The 21,570-nt window shown below is 37.3% G+C and overlaps 1 long non-coding RNA gene across 6 annotated transcripts in view; it reads right to left on the reverse strand.

Moving 5' to 3' along the window:
* LOC116216797 (uncharacterized) overlaps positions 1-21,570 on the reverse strand; it is an 86,540-nt gene that overhangs the window by 38,832 nt on the left and 26,138 nt on the right. Inside the window, exon 1 of one of the 6 annotated variants that reach the window (XR_014884553.1) lies at positions 6,607-7,492. The exons of 4 other annotated variants lie outside the window; for them this stretch is intronic. This is a non-coding gene — a long non-coding RNA (uncharacterized LOC116216797). Of the gene's footprint in view, positions 1-6,606; positions 7,493-21,570 lie in introns of those variants that run through there. One more of the 6 variants, XR_014884554.1, reaches the window with a different exon arrangement.

The following is a 21,570-nucleotide window of genomic DNA, read 5'->3' on the forward strand; positions in this document are numbered from 1 at the left end:
AATAGTAGTAGGGTAGCACAATCCCAGGCTGCAGCAAATGAGAATAAGCGCAAACACAGCAGCCATGAACACAGAAACAAAGGAAGAAAGAGCTGCTTATCTTTGGAAGACCTCCAGGAAGAAGAGATCTCCATTGAGATACCCCCACCTCCACTGCCAGCCCTTAAATGAGGTCTGAGAAGGGGTGGAGCCTGGCTCAGCCCTTTCTGTCACTCAGGTGCACTGCTTACACCTGAGCTCCCGTGGGTTGTCCCTGCTTTCCCAGCAGGTGCTCAATCACTACTTCAGGCCATGAGTTAGCATTTCCTTTACAGTACATATAATGCTTGTAAAAAATTGTACCCACACAGAATATCAAAAACACAGACATTAAGCTGTTATTTCTGATAAAGGCTCTAAGTGACGATCTTATTCCTCATGCCTTTCTGAGGTGATTAGAGCCGTATGTTCCTCTTCAGTATATTTGACCATGGACCATTTGCAGAGGCAGTGCAGAACATCCTGGAATTAACATCAGAACAAGGATGACCTGTACACATGCTGAAGCCCCACAGAACTTGGGCTAAATCCTACCCTAAACCCTTGGTGCAGAATCACAGCCACAAAGTTAAGATTCGCATTCCCATCTAATCTCTATTTTTAACTTGTCTTGATTTTCCCACGGAGATAAATATTTTAACAAAAGAGAAAAAACAAAATGCTATATTATTTGCAGCAGCCTTGAAACTGTTTTGGAGAATATGTGAAATAACAACACCAAGACATGTGAATCAAAGTTTGAAAATTTCCGTTGTTCTGACTGTTCATAAACTGGCTTGTACATTAGAAATACTAGTAAGAGAAATTGGTTGGTTGTCATTTATGAAGCCTTTACTCACAAATTACTTGGCAATGTTTGCTTGCAACTTCCGAAAATTTAGGATTTTCAGTTTTGCTGGCTGTGTGGCAATACATTAAGTCTCACACCACATCATATGTTAAAAAATGAGCCGATGTGCTCAAAAGCAAAGCTGTTATTGTGAACAACGGAATGACAGACATACATAGGCTAAACAACTGGTTGGCAGCTGTATCAACAGAAGTAGGCCTCATCTGGAGTACTGTGTCCAGTTCTGGGCTCCCCAATACAAAAAAGACAGGGATCTCTTGGAAAGAGTCCAGCGGAGGGCCACAAAGATGGTGAAGGGCCTGGAGCATCTCCCCTATGAAGAAAGGCTAAGTGAACTGGGTCTGTTTAGCCTTGAGAAAATAAGACTGAGAGGGAACCTGATCCAGGTTTATAAATATCTGAGGTGTGGCGGCCATAGCGGTGAGGCCAGTCTCTTTTCAGTGGTACGTGGAGACAGGACGAGGGGAAACAGACATAAGCTGCAGCACAGGAAGTTTCACACGAATGTGCGTAAGAACTTCTTCACGGTGAGGGTGACGGAGCACTGGAACGGGCTGCCCAGGGAGGTTGTGGAATCTCCTTCTCTGGAGATATTCAAGTCTCGCCTGGATGCCTACCTGTGCGACCTGGTGTAGGGAACCTGCTTTGGCAGGGGGGTTGGTCTCGATGATCTCTAGAGGTCCCTTCCAACCCCTACAATTCTGTGATTCTGTGAAGTACAGACAGATAAGGGAAGTGACTATTCACCTTTAGGCAACAATTATCGGACCACGTTTAGAGTGTTGCATCCAGTTTTGGGGCTCTCCATTCGGGAAGGATGTTGGTAAACTTGCCCTGAAAGACTGAGGGAACTGGGCTTGAGCACTCACTTTGAGCAGAAGGTCAGCCTAGAGATCTCCGATCTTAAATACAAATGTTAGTAAATACCTGCCTGGGACTCGGCCCAAAACTCCTACATAAACAACAGCGTAAATGATTATCTGTGCTGCATCATACTTCGGTTGGTCTTTGGTAAAAATCAAAGCCATGTGTTTCTCATTCCCCGAGGTGATCTGTACCTCGTTTAAACTGGGCTCTCTTCCCCAGAAACAGTGGGTCCTCTAGAAGCTCCTACACTGCTTTCTCCTCAGGTTGCTCACCTCACTGCTGCAAAACTATTTTAGGGATAGTTAGAAAGAAGGATGGAGACTTTAAAAAAACATTTTATAAAAGAATTTAAAAGCCAACCAAACAAAGCCTAGATTAAGCTATTTCACTATTTTGCACTGTTATTACTATTCCAGCAATATTGCATTACATGCAAAACTGAAAGCAGATCACAGAAAACCTCTACTAGGCCTCACTGCGCTTTCCTGACTCTGCACACTACTCACTACTCTGCAGATACTGATAGGAGGTTATTTTGGTGGCTCAATGCCCTATCAAATTTGTTTTTGCTCTTCCATTTGTATTCTTGGAGGATAAGTTAAAACAGAAAAAGTGGAAGAAGAAAATGCAGATCCAAGAGTGCTCATTCTTAATCTTCAAAAATGTTATGCTACCACTATATCAGACATTCAAAGCACACCATTTCAAATTGCCATTTCTACTCAGAATACACTCAACAAACTGGCACGGCCTGTTGGGACTAAACCAACACCTCCACATTCTGCAGACGCTGGACAACAACTCCAGGGCAAGTGCTTTGCTGGTGGAGGTCTGGGAACTACATGAAGTCTGCACTGCGAGCTGTTTTTGGAGAGGGAAGTCTTGCAGTCTGCATGACTAAGATGTATTTAAATTAACAAGACCTAAAAGAGCACCCACTTAAAGTTGAGAGATTAAAATCCTCACTCATCCTACCAGCTGTTCTTAGGAATGGCTTGTTTATCCACTGCATGATGACCCTGTCACAGCACGCATCTTTTAATCCAAAAAACTCTGGAATACTATGCCACAGTTGGCTTGAGGCTTCACCTCTTGCTGCAACTGAGGAGAAAGAAAATGACTTTGGCTGATGCCTACAAAACATTGGTTCCAGATAACTTCACTTGCTAGCATAAAAGTTCACACATTCAGCTTTTATAAGGTCTGTTTAGAGATGCACAAATCTTGTCAGGCAAACTCTATTTGTACATAGTAACCAGTTATGTACAAATAGCCTCCCTTTTTTGGACCCAGATGTTATGCATCTGGAGTATGTCCACACCTGCATAAGTACAAAGATTTTATCTCAGGCATTAACAGGAAACAAAAACTTGAGCTATCTATGGAGTGAAAAAGTATGGACAGATAGCATTGTTTGATCACCATGGTGGCCAAGTGGATAACACACAGGATAAGGTGAAATCGCGTTTTATCCCACTTCACATATCTTTTCTTCTCCCTTTCTCACTTCTGACTTCTATCTTCTCTCTCTAAACTGAGCTTTTGCATTTTGAAGAGCATTTTTTTCTTATTACATTTTATTACTATGTTCTCTACAGAGACTGGGATTAGAACTGTCATGCTTAGAAACTCCTAAAATTAAGCACAATTTTAAGTGACCCTTGTATATGTAATCTTTTCAAAAGTCTAAGGTTTATGTAAATGTAATTTTTATTATTTGTTTTCCTGGTCTTTGGCTGCTGCGTAAGGAAAATCTGTTTGGATTTTTTGACATAAATTGCTCCAGCAAGCTTATTTTTTCCCCTTTTAGAAAAGACTATTTTCACACAACTTTTGAAAGGATCCTAAAGATGAGATTTATGTAACTGTGCTATTGATTTTAAAGGTAGGTAAACAAGAAACTTGAATATCACTTTGTCTATCCAGGCCAGATGTAGCAATAAAATATTTTCTATGTACATAAAAGAGAAAGGTTTTTGACACAGAGTAATTTCACCAGGAAGGAGAATTTGATTTAGCCCTCAAGTAAGAGCTATATTAAGGGGTTTCAGTGGTTCCCTGTTCACTTAAGGACTTATTAAAGAAAAAAAAACAACAATATCACTTCATGTGACTACACAGCATATATTAAGTGCAGACATAACCTTTTCCATAAAGCTGTACTAAATGATTTGAATCTCAGTCGACAATGACAGTGTAATTAAAGTGTTTCTCTTTTTAGATTCTTGATTAAAGCCACTGTCAAATTTCTTGAATTTGATAATACAAAATACAGCTGCTTTCATTCCTGGTAGTGATTCATCTCTGAATAGCTCCCAAGAGGGAGAACTCAAGTACAGCTGAATCAGGAGATAGCAGTGTAACCATAAAAGATCACTGTCAGGGCAGAGATACTGTACACCATGTTCTCTCCTATAAGGAAGGAAAGACACTGCATTTTACTAGCTGTGAGAATCTTGACAGCAGATGCTTTGCAATATTTTGTGGCACTGTCTTAAGTAGTGCTCTATTAGAGTACCTGCACTTAAATCTTGTAAGGCCTCTAAGAAGGATTTATCTGATTTTACAAAACTGCAATGATTTGAACCAAGAGGTTCACAAAATTTTCCTCTGAGAAGAGGAATCCGATTTAAAACGGGACCAGGTAATCGATTGGTGAGCATCATGTCTGGATAAGAGTTGGTCAATGAAACTAGTGTCACCCTGAGCATCTCCTGCAACCTACTGCATCCTCAGGGATCACAGAACACCACTGTTTCTTGGTACCTGCCATAAATACAGTCATAAATGCAGTGAAATAGCACTAATCTTCAGACAACGACCACTCTTTGTTACGTGAAAATACTGGAGAAAAATAATGAACTCTCGCTTTTACTAACAATTATCAGCAGTGTTTAAGTCTGGAATTGCCCACTAGTTCTATTGGTTCACTATTTGCACTGATTATTTCCAGAGTGGAGAAATCGATGCTCACTTTAGGTACAAATCATCTGAACACTGATCCACTCTTAATGTCATGATTATGTCTTCATGAGATGGAGAACCGGGTTCAATCCACTGACACAAATGCTTACTGTCAGACACAGGAGCAGAGGCAGAGCTGAACGCAATCAACATCTTAAAACTCCCATCCAACTTCTGTGCCAATGAAGAAACAGGCATAAATTCTATTTTGTATTTCTGTGGGAACGCAAATTGTGGCTTAAGCAGAACAGAAATATAATCACAAATTTTTCTTAATGAACACAAAGACTTTACCCCCTAATTTTGTTTGTATTAAATACTTTCAAACATTAGATTAGTCAACATTGTACTGCTGGGGAATTTGTAAAATGGTCTCAGAAGAAAAAGAGAGAACGATGACATAGCAGTCTTGATAATACCCTATGGTATTTTAAGCCTATTCAAGAAAAAGAGAAAAAAAAAAAAAAAAAAAAAAGACAGTTCTATGTGCAGAACCTTAACAGGAGTAAAAGTTGCTGCTGGCACAAATCAGAAGAGGAATGAGAAAATAAAAAATTAGTATCTCACTTATAAATCCTTTCAGTTGCTGCTAAACACTAACTAACAGCATAGAATCCCAGGCAAGATTTATGTCTTACATAAAGCATAAAACAAGTCTATGACAACACACTGAGGAACTCACAGCAGATTCCTGTAGCTGAGAATTTAAATATAAATAGACAATTTCAGTTTCAGAGAGAACACTACAGTGTCCATACTGCGAAAATCCAAGAGAATGAAATAACTCAAACCTGCCCAAACTGATATCACTTATTTCTCCCTACAGTTCTTCTGTTATCACTGTTTTATCTTTTGTTTGAATGATACATGACTGACAGTCACAGGCATAGTTATAAGGTGCTTTCAAGAACTGCTTTAAAACTGTGTTTACTTTATTAATAAATGCACAACACAGTTACCAAAACGCAGACAAACCCATGACATCAAATGGGAAAGTGTGAAACAACAAGCTGAAGTATCCAAAGAGTAACTGGAAAACATAGAAGCCAGCCACGTACCCATCTGGGATATGGAAGCATTTACAGCCCCTTTCATTGCCAGAAAGGGCCTATCTGACAGAACAAATGAGGTATTCCTTAGTAAAGAGAACCACAGTTAGTCACTAAAATATTTTCCTGACTATGAAAGAATAATGTGGTTTTAAAAAATGTCCAACTGATAATAGTAATAACAGTTTGCTATTTGAAATATACGTGGGAACAGGGACAGTAATTCTATATAGATTTTTAATTTTATTCCACAGACGTTATTTGACCAGTTATGCAGCAACTTCAAAAGAAAACATCAACAGTATATAGATTTGTTAAGAAATGAATACTGAAGAGGCTGAAAGCTTATTAAAAGATTTTAATAGAAATCTTGACTGCACAAAAATTTTCTGTAGCACGGTTTGAGCCAAGTAAACAAACTTCTCTCTTCAGTGATGGAAAACAAGCTGCTACTGCTGATTCATTGCTTTAGGCATGAGGCACTTTCCATGTTGTACCTAGCTGTTCTCTCCTTATAGGCATCCTTGCAATTTGCCTGCTGCTTCTTACTTTTCTGTCCCCAAGTCTGACCAGGCCCCAGGGATTTTAGCAAGAGCTTTGCCACTGAGTTTAGTTAACACTTGGTTCTTCTCCTCTTATAGTCTCTATGACTTCAATATCTTTTCCTCCCAGCGTTTTTTCATATGAGCTTCCAGTATTTTCAGTTAGCCACACTCACCTTCTCAACAAATGAATAGTTTTGATAAACAAAAAACACATCACAATAATTCCCCCTTTTCTGGATAACTACGATAATAATTTTGACGAATTTGTGAAGTCATCTCTTTGCCCCTTTACCTGCCAAGTGCGCATATTCTTCAGCCTCCATGTGTTTCTCACTGGCTTTGCTTTCAGCCTCAGACTTACTAGCCATCTTCCCTTCTCACTGCAGATAGATTCTCTCAGCCCCACAGAATTTCTGCAGAATGTACAAGATGAAACTATTAACATTCATTTTTCCTCCCTTCGCATTCCTAAAATTCTTTTTTTTTTTTTTAAACTGTTCTCATTTTTGTACTCCATCTCCACGAAAGCTCCCTATGCTTGTAAACAAAGCATGAGGAATATGCCTCCTCTCCTCACATCACTCGTTATTGCCTATCTGAAACACTAACATTAGCCTAGCAGTTCACAGTTTCACATGGTTCATACTAAGCATCTGATTTCACAAGTCTTTATTATTTTGCTCAAAAATAAAAATGTATTCTCTACTTTGGTTGCTCTTTCATGAAAATTCATTGCAAGCATACTGTGAGATTTCATTGGTTCAGCATCCATGCACAGGAACTGTTACAAACATCAATGATCAGATATATGTCTTTCCAACAAATTTCACCTCACCAAGCATTGTTCATTTCTTTCGCTAAATCCTAATTATGCTTCCCTTAATATTTATTTTTCAGCACCGAAAATTATCTATCTAAAAAAGCTGAAATTACACAGAAGAGACAAAAACAACTCTACAGATTTTGTTTCTCTCTCTGATGTTGAAGCTTTGCAACATGAACCTCCAGGTTGCATCCTATGGGGAATATTGGTTTATCCTGTTCAGGCCGCCATGTCTTGGGGACATAAGATGGTCATTATTGGCTATTTTTATGTTATCAATTAAAACAGTATTTTGGAAAATGCAAGTCTTACATCCATTTAACCCACTCTGTCTTCAGCTCTGTTTAAAGTCTAAGGAATAGCTGGCATATTTTCTCAGCAAAATCCTGATGTACTTATAACTTCGGATGTTTATAGTGTCTGTAACCTTTCACTATGAATAACTATTACCAGAACATTGACTTAACTTCAGATACAATAAAAGCTTGAAGGTGAGGTTGCTACTTCACCACACTTCAATTCATTTGTAGTTTATTGCTGCTTGCTGTGTTGGCCAAAGCCATAGTATGCTTGATGCTAAAGACAATGCTTCTGCAGAACAGTAAACTGAGTAGCATGAACAATACTGTAGTCCGGGCAGCAGATGCTTTGCTTTCTAAGGAAATCCTAGGAGAGGAGGAGGCCTATGTGTGGTACTTTCAGCACAAAGACCCAGCATGACAGTAAACGGAAATCAAACCACACCTTCCATTCACCCTCTCCAAAACCCAAATCTGACCTGAACTTAATCTGAAAAAGACTAAGCACAAAACTACAGCATGCCATGGGCTTGACCTCAGCATATTTGCATTCAGTATAACGCACGTTATAGCAACTGTCTTTTGCAGTGTAGTTGTCATCCCAAAACATTTATCTATCCTGTGAACACAGGATATTTGAAGGGTGCACGAAAAGATTTTCATGTTTTATTCCCTTTGCCCATAGATTACCTTTGTCTCCCTAAGACAAATTTTAAATAGCATATATTCTGGCAACCATTTTTAGTTCGTACTGCTTAAAGATAAGTAAGTACATTCATTACAATTATTATTATTTTTCTGGGAGATGTTACATATAAGCACGTGCTGGTTATGCAAACCCTTGCCAATTATTTACCTTAAAATGACATAAGATTTTTCTCACATTTTAAATCAGGGGCATGCACTTCAGATTTTAATCAGCATCTAGCTCATATTTTTGATTATCAGAGATATGACATTTACTGTACCTCTGTTATTACTAGTGACTAAATAGAACAAACAGATTTATTTTATGACATGATAGGCAGCATCCAGCATATGCAGTGTTGTCTAAAATCTATCCAATGATAACTTGAAAATGTCATCAGTCAGAATTTGTGTAGACTTTTAGATCCTATAATTTTACAGCTATTGAAAAGAAACTAAAAGAAACAATCGTACGCTTGTAGCTTCTCATGTAACAATGTTTCAATACTAGAAATAAGCAATGTGAATGTTGTCTGATGAACTCTACATTCAACTCTACAAATCCTTGAAAATTTCCAAAGAAATAACATGTGATAAACATGGCTTCTTCAAAAACAGTGCTGACATATGAAGTGTGAATTTACTAATTCTGGAGTTGAGAAAGGAAGATGAAAAATGAACGCTCTAATATAAATTCCATACTTAAATCCACTTCAATTTTCACATTACCCTGTAAACAGCACCCCATCCATCCGCTTCAGTAGATGATAGCACCAAGTGATAAACAGTGCCACTACTACCTTTTCACTAATCACTACGCCCCTAAGAGATACCATGTTTCAATTAGTGCAATGTCTAAAAAAAAAAAAAAAAAAAAAAAAAAAAAAAAAAAAAAAAACACACCACAAAAACATTATGGAAACATTTTTTTTGTTTAAAGCAAAAATATTTAGGAATTCCTATACACTGCTTCCAGAAACTCTGAAGAAATGCTGGTTTTAATGCAGTTATTTGTCATTAGTCTCCTATTTCAGCTAAATGCATTTTGGAAATACATTAGGACTGCGAACTGAAAACACTAAGTACATCCACACAAATGATAAAAAGAGGAGTCATGAAATGCAGATTAAAAACAGAGGTGATATTGAAGTAGAAAACACTTTTAAGCGATGACTTTGTAGCAGCTACGTTCAGCCATTTGAGGATGTTACCTCAGCACTCATCCAAAAGAAATTAGAATTTGATAGAAAAGGCCGTTCACTGTTGATCAGTTTTGCAGAATTCAGTGGTCCTAGACTTACCAGGGTATTAAAAGACAAAAAGCCTTCATACTGTGCTGGAAGAATTTGAAGGATATATTCCTTTATATCACCTCCCTACCTCTCCTAGTGGGAGCAAAACTCAATAACTTACATACTCAGGACTCCAAGCAGTAAAATACATTGGGGAAGAAAAAAATATGCAGATATTTGATTAATATGGAAGGCTCAAAATTATTTTCTGGTTAATGTTTTAAGAAGTCTTCACTATATATACACATCAGCATTTCTCATCCCTACTCAGTGTGCCTTCTGAGGCCTTGACAGATCAAGTGCCTCTCACCTAAGGACAACAAAACCTCCATGCTATGCTTCAGTTCCCCCCCACAGTGAGGAAAGAGCTGTGAAAAAAGAATGAAATGTGACAACATCTGTCAACTACAATTCACCTAGTGCACCTTCTCATGCTCGCTGCTTCATAATTCTTTTTCTTCCAACTAGAAGGAACACCAATTGCTCTGCAATTATATCACTCTCAAATTCCCGTCGTTATATTAAAAAAAAAACAAAGTCCTTTTTGAGATGAAAGATTATATACACAAGGCTTTGAAATTCAAGTCTCATCTTTGCTTCAGCTTTAAAACATCAGTTCCACATGTTGCAAAAAAAACCATATGTCCACCTTAGTTTTAGAAAATTATCTCCATTTCAGCATCTACTTTTACTTTTTAATGGCATGCAATTCTGTTTTAATAAGTAATACATCACTTTTTGCCCAAGCTTCCTATTACTGTTGATTAACATGTCATTAAGGTCCCTGGGAGGTTATGCTACATCTGTGAAAAGTCAAACAGACATTTTCATCTTAGATTGTGTATTAAGATTGTGGTTAGGACAGGCAGTGGATGACTCCTCCAAAGTACTGTCAGACACATCAGGGACTGTAAACAAATTCTCATGGTCTTTTATAAGAATTTTCTCATGATCTTTTCTAAGAACATCTGGGCTTGCTTATGTGGAGATGTTCAGGAAAGACTCCATTAGTTCTGTGAAGCTAATGAGCTAACTTATAGCATAACCAAAATCCAAATAGGATCATCTGCAAGGGGATTTAAGATGCTACAGTTTATGACAGCTAATCCTCCACCAATCAATGAGTCATCCATAACTGTCCTAGATATTTCTACACAGAGCTATCTAGCTACATGGAGAAGGATCCTGTATTCCTCCTCTGGATTATTCTAACTTGCATAAAACAAAAGCTACAACCTCATCAATTGCACTATTCAAGCCACAGAAGTTGTTTTTTTTTTTTTTTTAATATACACTAGAAAGAAACACTGCTCCTTCTTTTTAAAGGAAGTATCAGTAAACAAAAGTCTCTGTAACCAGAAAGCGAGTAATGAGGCACTGTTTATCGTTACGTTACTATATCTAGCCATAGCCCACAAGAAAACCACTGCACATTTTCTCCAGTAAAGCTAAACTTCCAAAACGGGATAGAAAAGTGTTCACTTATATAAAGCAATTGTTGAACAAAAGAAAAGTAATATCCAAACACACTAAGACACCAAACTTGTTGGTCTGTATTTCACAAGGTCAGAACATAAGGACATTTTTGTCTTCATGCTTTTCTCGACACAGCAAACCCAACAAGCAGGGCTCAACAATCTCCACTGAATCACAACATCCATTTAATTACTATCTCAGGAAAGTACAGAAAGGAAACTAAAACAAAATCTTCCACTGCTCCATGGCGTTATATCTTATTACCTAACAAAACATTTCGGCTTTACACAGATAAACTCATGTCACAAAATATCAAGGAACCCTAGTCCTAGTAAATGAAACCATCCTTAAAGGTTAGAGATTTGATTACAACAAATATTGTGGTGGCTTCAAGAACTCAATGGCCACAAAAACACAAGCTAACTTTAGAACAAACTTAAGCTGACAGTTTTCTTACAGCTCTTTCAACTACTTCAGTGGTACGTGGAGACAGGACGAGGGGAAACAGACATAAGCTGCAGCACAGGAAGTTTCGCACGAATGTGCGTAAGAACTTCTTCACGGTGAGGGTGATGGAGCACTGGAACGGGCTGCCCAGGGAGGTTGTGGAGTCTCCTTCTCTGGAGATATTCAAGTCTCGCCTGGACGCCTACCTGTGCGACCTGGTGTAGGGAACCTGCTTTGGCAGGGGGGGTTGGTCTCGATGATCTCTAGAGGTCCCTTCCAACCCCTACAATTCTGTGATTCTGTGATTTCTATAGTTTTCTCAGATAGTCTATTCGTGCATTTAGCACATATATTATACACATCTTCCTTGTACTATTTTCACAGTTAATTTGAGAAAGAAGACCATTACATAAACTATCGTAGTCTACTTCTCTAGAATGTACTTCATCTCTGGAAACACATGCTTATTCTTTCTGGTAACTGAAGTGCATATTCTGCTAGGAAGAGTTGGACTAACCAGATTTATAGAAAGTTGAAGCATCAACTAACAGTGCTGCAACTTAATTTAGGATGTTATGGGCAGTACCAGAGAACCAAATACTCGATGCAAACAAAAGACAAAAGCTAGTATTAAAAGAAGGTGAAAAAAAAACCCTCATTTTCCAAGGCTTACTTGATGGGAAGTGCCAAAAAAAGGTGGCTTTATTTTTTATTTTTAAAGCAGCATGACCGATGTTTTCATAGTTTCTCCCCCAGACATGCAACAAGAACATTCTAGATTTGAAAATTGAGATATGCGAATTTGGAATGGAAAAGTGATTAACAGACACCTAGAGCCCTGTTAGACTGACCTCAGCAGTAGGCAAGATTCAGAACAGACTCTTAAAAGATTATTTGTGAACACTGACAGGACTGGAAAATGAGGTAGATCTCAAAGAGCTCACATGGATTGCATCATGCTAAGTAGTATCTTTAAAGAGACAAGTCGTATTCCAAAGAAAGGAAAAATATACAGAGCTACTATTTCTAGACTCAAGTGAAGTGTTAAGTATCGCAACACATAGTACACTGATAGGTGGCTCAGAGTTCATATATAAAAATATTTAAGAAACTTAGGCTAAACAGGATGTAGCAACTAATACCACCTAAGATGAAAAAAGGTCCTCCTAAAAAGTTAGTTAAGAGGCATGTTTTTACACCATTAACACCAAGTATATTATGGAACTCAATGACTTAAAGTTGAGAACATCAGCAGCTAATATGCAGCAAATCATCCCATGGAACTTGTTATCTCAACAATAGGTTGAGCAACAGAAATGGGACAAAGCAAAGTACAAGAACACGAATGCCCATGCAATTAGGGAGTCATATTAGCTAAAAACACAAAAAGATTAAAACCAGAACGCAATAGGTAAACACAGGAGGAATATGAACCACTAATGCCAGAGCAATGCTTTGAAAAAGCCTGAAAAACTCCTAAATTTATTTATTTATTTATTTTTAAATGAAAACCTCTGTCGTCGCAGACCATCCAAAACTGACAACAGGAAAATACTTCATAAAAACAAAAGCGTATGAAAGAATTTGTATGGCTTTATTTGTTGAACATCTAAATAAAAGCTCTAAACAAATTTCAGAACTTCTGATAAGGAACATGGTCAAGATCCAACCATGAAAAAAATCTTACAAAACTGTTCACGGAAGCAATCTGCTATAGATTTGGACTGGTGGTAGAAATTGAGGTTGTTTAAAAAAAAAAAAAAAACAACGAAAAAACAAAAAACAAAGAGCTTGTTAGTTTACAGAATCTTCATTTTTTACTGATGTTTCAGCATATGACTAATTAAATAATAACAGGATATCTGCTTGTTGACTAAACGACCACAACATATTTAGTTAATTAACTCAGAAGAGCAAAGCACATAGGGAAGCAAGCATTTCATTTTGTATTGAGGAAGATGAAGAAACAGCGAGTCATTGAGCTGCATGGTATTTGGCAGATACCTTGTTATTCTACGTGACCCTCATTATAATGAAGTCAATCAACTTCTCTTAACTTGTGCTACCCAAATATCCAATCATAAGAGAAAGTATCATTATGTACAATAATAGAACAATTAACTGTTTTTCAGTGTTAAACAATTCACATTTGTTTTCTCTTGTCACTTATTAAAATCTTTTCTCACTTTCCATATTACATATGCCTATCCTCATAGTTTTTAGCCTTCTATTATTATCATATATGCTTACGTGGAAACAGTGTAAACTTTTCCTTGGATGATGGGTGAAAACCAAAAATAATTTTCATTACTTGGCAGAATTCTACAAAGCCATTAATAGCAATCTTAGACACTTGAACATATCTTGTAAGAAAACAACAATTCCAAATTCTCAATTCTCTTCCCATCACAATCTCTGCAGAACAATGACCTCTCCGAAAGCCAACAGCAAATTACTACATTACAAAAAATTTACATTGAATAATAACACAGAGATACCTGTTCTTCCCCATGTTGACCCTGCATTACTGGGATGTGTTCTCGTTCTTCTGCTCTTTCCTTTCTTCATGTTATTTGTGTTTATTTCTTGAAACAGTGACTCTTTCTCTACATCTCAAGAAGTATTTGCATTACTTGGAACTCAGTAGTTGACATATCACTCCCATTAGCTTTCTGGTATGTCCTAATTTAAAAACATAAAATGCAGCTGCTGCTTTTGTTCCATATTTGATGTTATCTTTCTGGTAATAGTGGTACCAATTGCAAAATTATCTTTTTCACAGGAATTACTTATCACTTCAATCTATTCTACAGATACGCATAGTACATTTTTTTCTTTCCTAATGATACTATGTACTACTTTACAGTATTTAATAGGACTAAGCAACTATTAATATTTTTTTTCAGCTGGTCAGTCATAGGTTTTCAGCTAGAAAGCATGACCGTAGTTACAAATATTCACAAATAAAACACTACTACCACTTACCCTCTGGTGGTTTTTTTTTGTTGTTGTTTTTGTTTTTTGTATGTCAGCACTACTAATGAATAGAAATTATTCTGAAGTAAAAATGATATCGCCATCAAGGATTAAGTCAATTATTTCTGCATTGGACTGTGCTGCCTAGTACTTCGACTACTAGGACTTGGTTAAGCAACTGCATACATTAACCATCAGTCACAGGCTTTAAAAAGGGGATAACAGTGACTGGCACGCGTCTGTCATAGCTATGACTCTTGATATGGTTTCTTGAGTCACAAGAGGCGTGAAAACTGCAACCACATTGTTAACACATTCTTCATCACACACTTAACACAGAAGCACTCCTTCAGTCTGATCTTCTGAATATCCTGTCATGTGACTACACTATTGTTTGTGATATAAATGAGCACTGCATTTTGACATTGAACCAGAGGACAGATCAGTCACAGAACATCTGCATAATTGTGAATTATGTGCCATCAACTCTTCCTTTCCTTACCTGTGCAATTTTTCCATGCTTAATGTTTTGAGAATAAAAGGTATATACATAACCTTCCCCTTTCAAAATTTTAGTCTTTTAAAATTTTCATTGTTAGTATTTAATTCACGTTAGTACTCTGGAAATACAAACGATTAAATATTTTACTGTTTTTACATTGTTTAAAATAGCATCAGGCTTACTCTGATACAGACTGAGAATAATAATAAGACTAGAAACGAAAAATATTTTTGCAGAATTCCTGACCGTGATTTCCTCACTGTCCAATTTTATAGTTCAGCAATAAATTTCTCACCAATTTTAGGGGGTTAAATTTGAACTCCATGTACAATATAGGGGATAAATATACTGGAATTACACCATACAATTGTTTACATTTTAGCATTAACTTGATTCAGATATTGAAGAAACAAAGAACTTGAAACAAATTACTGATTCAGATTCCTGTTATCATACCTTGGGTTCAAAAAATTTTAATAGTTAAGAACTCTATTAGCGCTAATTTATTTTAAGGATGTGAGGATAAAGCAGGAGTTTATCTTAAGACATTAAATGGGATGAAAAGCAAATAGAGAGAAGAAATTCATAATAAAGTACTTTGGTTTTACTCTATTCCTATATACCACACTACACAGATTATGAGTTGCAAATAAAAGGAGGTTGTAGACTCTATTACACAATCCTTAAGTCACCTTTCGTTAGCTTTATCTCAATGATTTTGCCAGTCAAAAAGCAGTATACGTTCAGTGAAGAAGGAAAAACATCCCACATGACTTGCTGCTTCTTTACTAAGACCTCGGTGTTAGCTCTGATCACAGTACCTGCCTTCTGCAATTTAGACACGGAATACCAGTGAAAAACCATGCTCATCTGCCCTAAGGATGGAAACCAGAAATTATCTTCTGATAGAAATTCATCTGATATGGTATTCCCTAACATAATACAGTTGCCCTTTTCTGCACTGCACACTCTCTACAGACTACATGGACACTCATTCTTAAGCTTATCTTCTATCTCAACTAAGTAATAACATAAAAAAATAAAAAAATATATAACAAAAATAAAAATTAAGATTTTAGATTATCAGCTATAATCATGGTTTGGCAAAACTTTACCTGGAAGCAAGTTTCAAAAAAGCTGCAGCTCTTTCAGTTCATAGAGTTCACAGTCACGTGTGTATAAAAAAGGTTTTGTGTTCTTCACCCTTATCAGATGGATCACATAAGAGATTCAGTGCAGTGCAATTGTAAGAGTTGAGCTTTTATCAAAGATTCTGAAAGCTGAAAGCGATGTTGTAGACAAAGCATATAAGAACAAATAGCAATTTGAAAAGTCGGAGACAAGTTCCTATCTTTAGGCTTACTCTACCGTTTAGACCAGGGGTGTCCAATCTTTTGGCTTGCCTGGGCCACAATGAAAGGAATGATACAGGGCTGTATCTGTAAAAGTTGCTCTGAAAGTAATGCCTCCTAATTATTTGGGCCACTCATTGGAAAAGTCACTGCCACGATCACATGGGGCAAGCTGCACTGCAAGCTATGCTAGGCTGCAGGTTGGACACACCAGGCTTAGAAGCAGCATGACCTATGGAATTTCTGGCCAGTTTTTGATTTCATTATCTAGGAGATGTTACGTTCTCAGCATGTCTGAAACCCAGCCCAGCCAAGCCCAACATAGCAAAGATTTCCAGTTACTGTTCTTGTACTTGGACAACACATCAAGTACTCTCCTGATCTGGGGATTTCATATACATAAATTTTGCACCCTGAAATGGCATTTGGGCACAAAACTAATTAGAAATGGAAGATGAGCGTTTGCCACAATGGGCAACGTAAGGGACAAAAATCAAAGCCGAAAACATCCAGCCTACCTCAATTCATCCTATTCATGCCAACAGGCCTGCAGAGCATAAATGAAAGAATTTTAGATAGACCAGTGCTAATACTTCGCTTCACTCAACACCAATAATTACGATTCCTTAGAACTACGGTACCATAGAAGCGAAGCCCTGATGCACGAGGTAACTTTATTAGGGCTTTATTATGAGGTTTTAGGACACCTGGAATTCTAGTCTATGGTTTATTTCAAAACTAGGGTCACACAACATGAAACAAACCATATGTTCAATTTGGCAAGAGTTGAATTCTACAAACGATCAGTGATTAACTAAAAGCGTACTTTGTGTGAGGGCAATACTCACATTTCACTTAGGCGTTACTCAACTATGAATGGAAGTGACTGCATTACCGTATCCTACAGTTGTTAGAGAACGTGCAAGAAAATACCACATGAATAAAAGCGACTGAAGATTTAAAGAATTAGATTATGTTTGCTTTAGAACAGGGATAATAGTGAAGCTTAAGGACTTCTCATCACAGCTGTATACTTCAGTGTTGCTGAAGCAGCTTCCTTTATAATACAGTCTGCAGTACATATTTCACTATCTTTCTAAACCTACTAATAAGTTTTTCTTGAATATCATAAATAGGATGGACTGAGATACAATTATGCAATTCAGAGTAAAATGGTGAACTAGACAACTAACAGAAACTAAACAGGATTCACCGAACTTCCATGTGTTGCGTTTTGATAATGCTACTCATTACCATGGAATTTCGTAAATCAAAGTTAGAGTCCTCAAAGAATTTTGTTGCTGCTCAAAAACAAGATTTCTGCTTGGCTAACACCTGAAATTAGAATTCTAGCATGTAAGAAGTGACCACGAAATGCCAGTACTTTTAAAGTAGGCCTTAATAACAAGCTTTTGTTTATGTTAGCAACTGTAAAAGTCACTTCTCATTGTCTGCAGAAGACAAGGAATACTTGGCTGATAACCACACCAAATAAAATCCTTCCTATAAATGTTTTTATAGTATGCTACTATGAAATCCTCACATCCCAGAGTACCCCGAACAGCATTTCAAAGCATTCTGATGACCAGTTCTTCAGAAAATGGAAGAGCAAAATGAATGAGCCATACAGATTCATCTTTCTCTAGAAAGTGTCCCTATATCGGTGATGTCCACAAAGAAAACTCTCAAGCTAGCCAACCAAAACATAGAACTTAAATATGTAAGATTCACTGAAATATTTCTGTATATCTTAGTTCACAGTTAAAACATACATATTATATCCTGTGATTAATGACAGCAGAAGAATTCACGCTGCATTTCCTCAAACAGCTGATCAAAGTAATTTTAGAGAATTAAATGTGTAATGGGAACTCACAGCTGTTTATGCGCAATGATACGTGGTCACATATTCCCTATTATTCCTGTCAAAATGAACGCATGCTGAAGATGAATTAACACTATACTATGCTCATAGTATGTAACGCATACCACAATGAAGCTATCAGAATTAATGAATTCATTTTTGCAGTTAAAGGTTAATTTGATGCTATAATACCTTCATTTCACAGTATTTATTTTAAAAGGCCTGACTAATGTCCTTAGACTACCTGCTTCATATAAATGCTACTTGAACATGAGTGAAGGACTTAATTCACAAAATTGAACTAACAGTTTTAAAATTTAATCTTTACCACGTCTTAAAATGAGTCAGCATTAGTTCGCTCAAGAGAAAAAGTTATACAAGCAGTTTTATTCAGAAGAAATGTACTATCAAAAAACATAATGTGGAAAAAAATCTTTTTTTTTTTTTTTTTTAAGTCAGAAATGAATTATGTCATTTAGATAACTAGATCTACTTCGTAGATCAACTACGAAGTACGTAAGTTTTAAAGTCAGATAGCAAAAACCATAAGATCTGCACTGAATAGAAGTTTAATTCGTTTTAGTTATGTTAGCATTGCCTTTGTACCTCTGAAAGATTTATAGCATGCTGATTTCAGATATCATCACAGTACTAGAACTCTTGGAAAAGCAAAAAGCTGAATTTTGAAGTGGGGTGGTTGACATCTCTCTACTTGTGCCACTTGACCCACAGCGGAGCAAGAGGCATTGCAGGAGCGAGCACAGATCAGAGCTGCATACAGAAGCAGGCGTCAAAGATGGTACTGCATATAGATGGTAGGTTGAAACCTGGTACATATTAAATTGCATCTGACTCTGTCTATTTTTTGGAATTATTAAAGAAAAACATTTTTCAAATGAATAAATCTGCATCAGGCCTTTATTTAGACAACTTCAGTTCTCATCTCGGTTGGCCCATTTCAGAAGAATTTACGCAGGAAAACTAGCACTTTACAGTCCAGACAGTCCTATCCAAAACCATTTGTGCAACAACTCAGTACTGCTGATCATGGATAGGGTGGTCGTTTACATAAAAGGTAGAAAAAAAAAGCTGACCTTTTGGAAGGTCTTCAACAGTCTGAGGTAAGCAAAACACTACCAATATTTCCAATGGGATATTGTTCGATTATATATTATCTTTTAAAAAAAAAAACAAACATTAATTGTACACAGATGTTCACTTTTCAAATGAAATTAATTTTCTGGCAGTTCTGAAGGCCATCTTGTGGCCATGACATTTCATTGTTGTGCTTCAAAACAGTTCACTTGGACAAAGGGACAAACTCTGATACCACCGTTGTATCAGTCAATAATAATGCCAGGGAAGACATAGGCATAGCTAGGATAAAGCAAAGTGAGCATTCAAATTTTATACAATGCACGCTCCTAACTCAAGATACAGTCATTCTGATTACATTAAAAGAGAAAATGAGTTTGTTTTTTTTAATGGGCATTTTATTACGTATAAAAGGAAGGCTTCAAAGCACAAGAGATTCCTACCAGTCATCAAATACCGACTCTCATTACAAGACCACAAGGGAACTGTAGCTCTTACGCAAACACCACCAAACACCAAAAGCTCTGATGAAGCAGCCTTGATTCCAACAGCATTTGCAATGAAACATAGTAGATACATTTCAATTATTTCAAGAAAGCACCTAAAAGGCTTTATCTAAACCATCAGGGTAGCTCTTCCTCTATTACTTGTACAGGAGCCTCACAGGAGCCAAGAGGAATTGGCTAATGCTGAGGGACAGTGGAATAGGGGAGGTGACTGTGGATTGAGATGATTGGCTTACATTTTCTTAAGTATGTAACTAATATACATGCGTATATATGTCCCTGGTTGACACTGCAGTAGAAAGAATCATGCAGTGAGACAAAAGCCACTAGCTACAAGCCCAATCACAAATGCCCAGACAAGAGCATTCCTCCAGCAGGGCTGTGCCTTGGAAAGAACAGACCAATCTGACAAATCCAGGTCTTCCAGTGCTTTTTCCTTACACCAGGAGACTGCCTATCTTTTGTCTACATTCACCTCACAGATAGAAGGTCTGCCACATCCTAAGGAGTTTCTATTTTCATCCTCAAAAGTGATCCAGAAATGTCAGGATGTAGCAGTGCCTCCACAGTGGAGCATGCTAGAGGCGCCTCTGATGAAATCACATTGCAATTCACTTATACACACACTGATTGAAAATGCATGCTGGAAAACAAAGGGGAAAAAAAGTTTACTGTCACCTGGAAGTGATTTACAAGATAACACTGTACTTGGCAACAAAATTATTTCCCAAACATGTAAACGTTTCTCTGCAAACCACCAAAGTCATAAATTCAATTTTTCCACTTCCTTGGGACAGCCAGGAGAAACCATGCTGGTCACCACTACATGACCACAGAACAGAAAGGACCTTGTCTGCACTGCTGATCTGCAATGCAGGTAACCTATGCAGAGCCTTGAACAGCAACTGTCCTGGATGCACAACAGTTCATCACAGAAAGATTTATTTATTTCCTCTATCACTCCAGTTCTAGTGGTTTGCCAAATAGATTTTTTCCTGCTCAGCACAGTTTGCAGCACACCCAGGTTTTAGAGAAAGATTAAGTGCCCAAGGAAAGTGCAAAGTGTCAATCAAAGGCAGAAAACTGCTTGTTTAAAATAATGTAAAGGATATTTCAATATCAAAAGGGTTAAGATGCATACTTAAAACTGTCAGCAGTATTTCTAGGTTTTCCTCAGATTAACTCATAACATATACTGTGTTAGAGAAGTTTTATTGCAACTATACTGTGAAAAATCATTTTCACAGAACTAGATGATCTCTGAGGTCCTTTTCAACAGAGGCCATTATATAAGTCTACGATTTCAACAGCTGTATCAGTTCAACAAAGCACACAAAGAATCACGCTTGGTAGCAACAGCAGTATGGTTGTGGCAACTGGCAAAAATCAACTGAACATGTCTTGGGGAAAACATTAATTCCTCTTCCTCAAAAAACAAGAGCAAAGAACCTACCCCCAGCCACGAGGTTTCTCAGAAAACGTAAATCCTTACTATGGGGCAGATACATGTAAACTGGTGAGATTTAAATCTACCAGCCATTACTAAGTTCAAACAAGCCACACACATTTTTGTTGTCTTCCTACTACGTGTCTAGCTAGAATTGAGTTAGTTTTCTTTCTAACAGCTTACATAACAGTACATTTTGTGTTTGTGTCTGAAAAAGTGTAACATTATAAAGAGATAGAAAACACAGCAAATAACATCAGGTTAGCAGAGCCCCAGGCTACAGCAAGGATAAGCCCAAACACAGCAACCATGGATACAAAAACAAAGGAATAAAGTTATTTACCTTTGGAAAACCTCACATAGACAAAAATCTCCAACAAAACACTAAATTCCACTGCCAACCCTTAAATAAGGTCTGGGAGGGGGTGGATGCTGGAACATTAGTTACACCTGAGCTCCCCTGAGTTGGCTTTGCCTTTCCATCAGGTGT

This window comes from Meleagris gallopavo, chromosome 7 (assembly GCF_905368555.1).
Source record: "Meleagris gallopavo chromosome 7, MGAL_WU_HG_1.1, whole genome shotgun sequence".
NCBI classification, from domain to species: domain Eukaryota; kingdom Metazoa; phylum Chordata; class Aves; order Galliformes; family Phasianidae; genus Meleagris; species Meleagris gallopavo.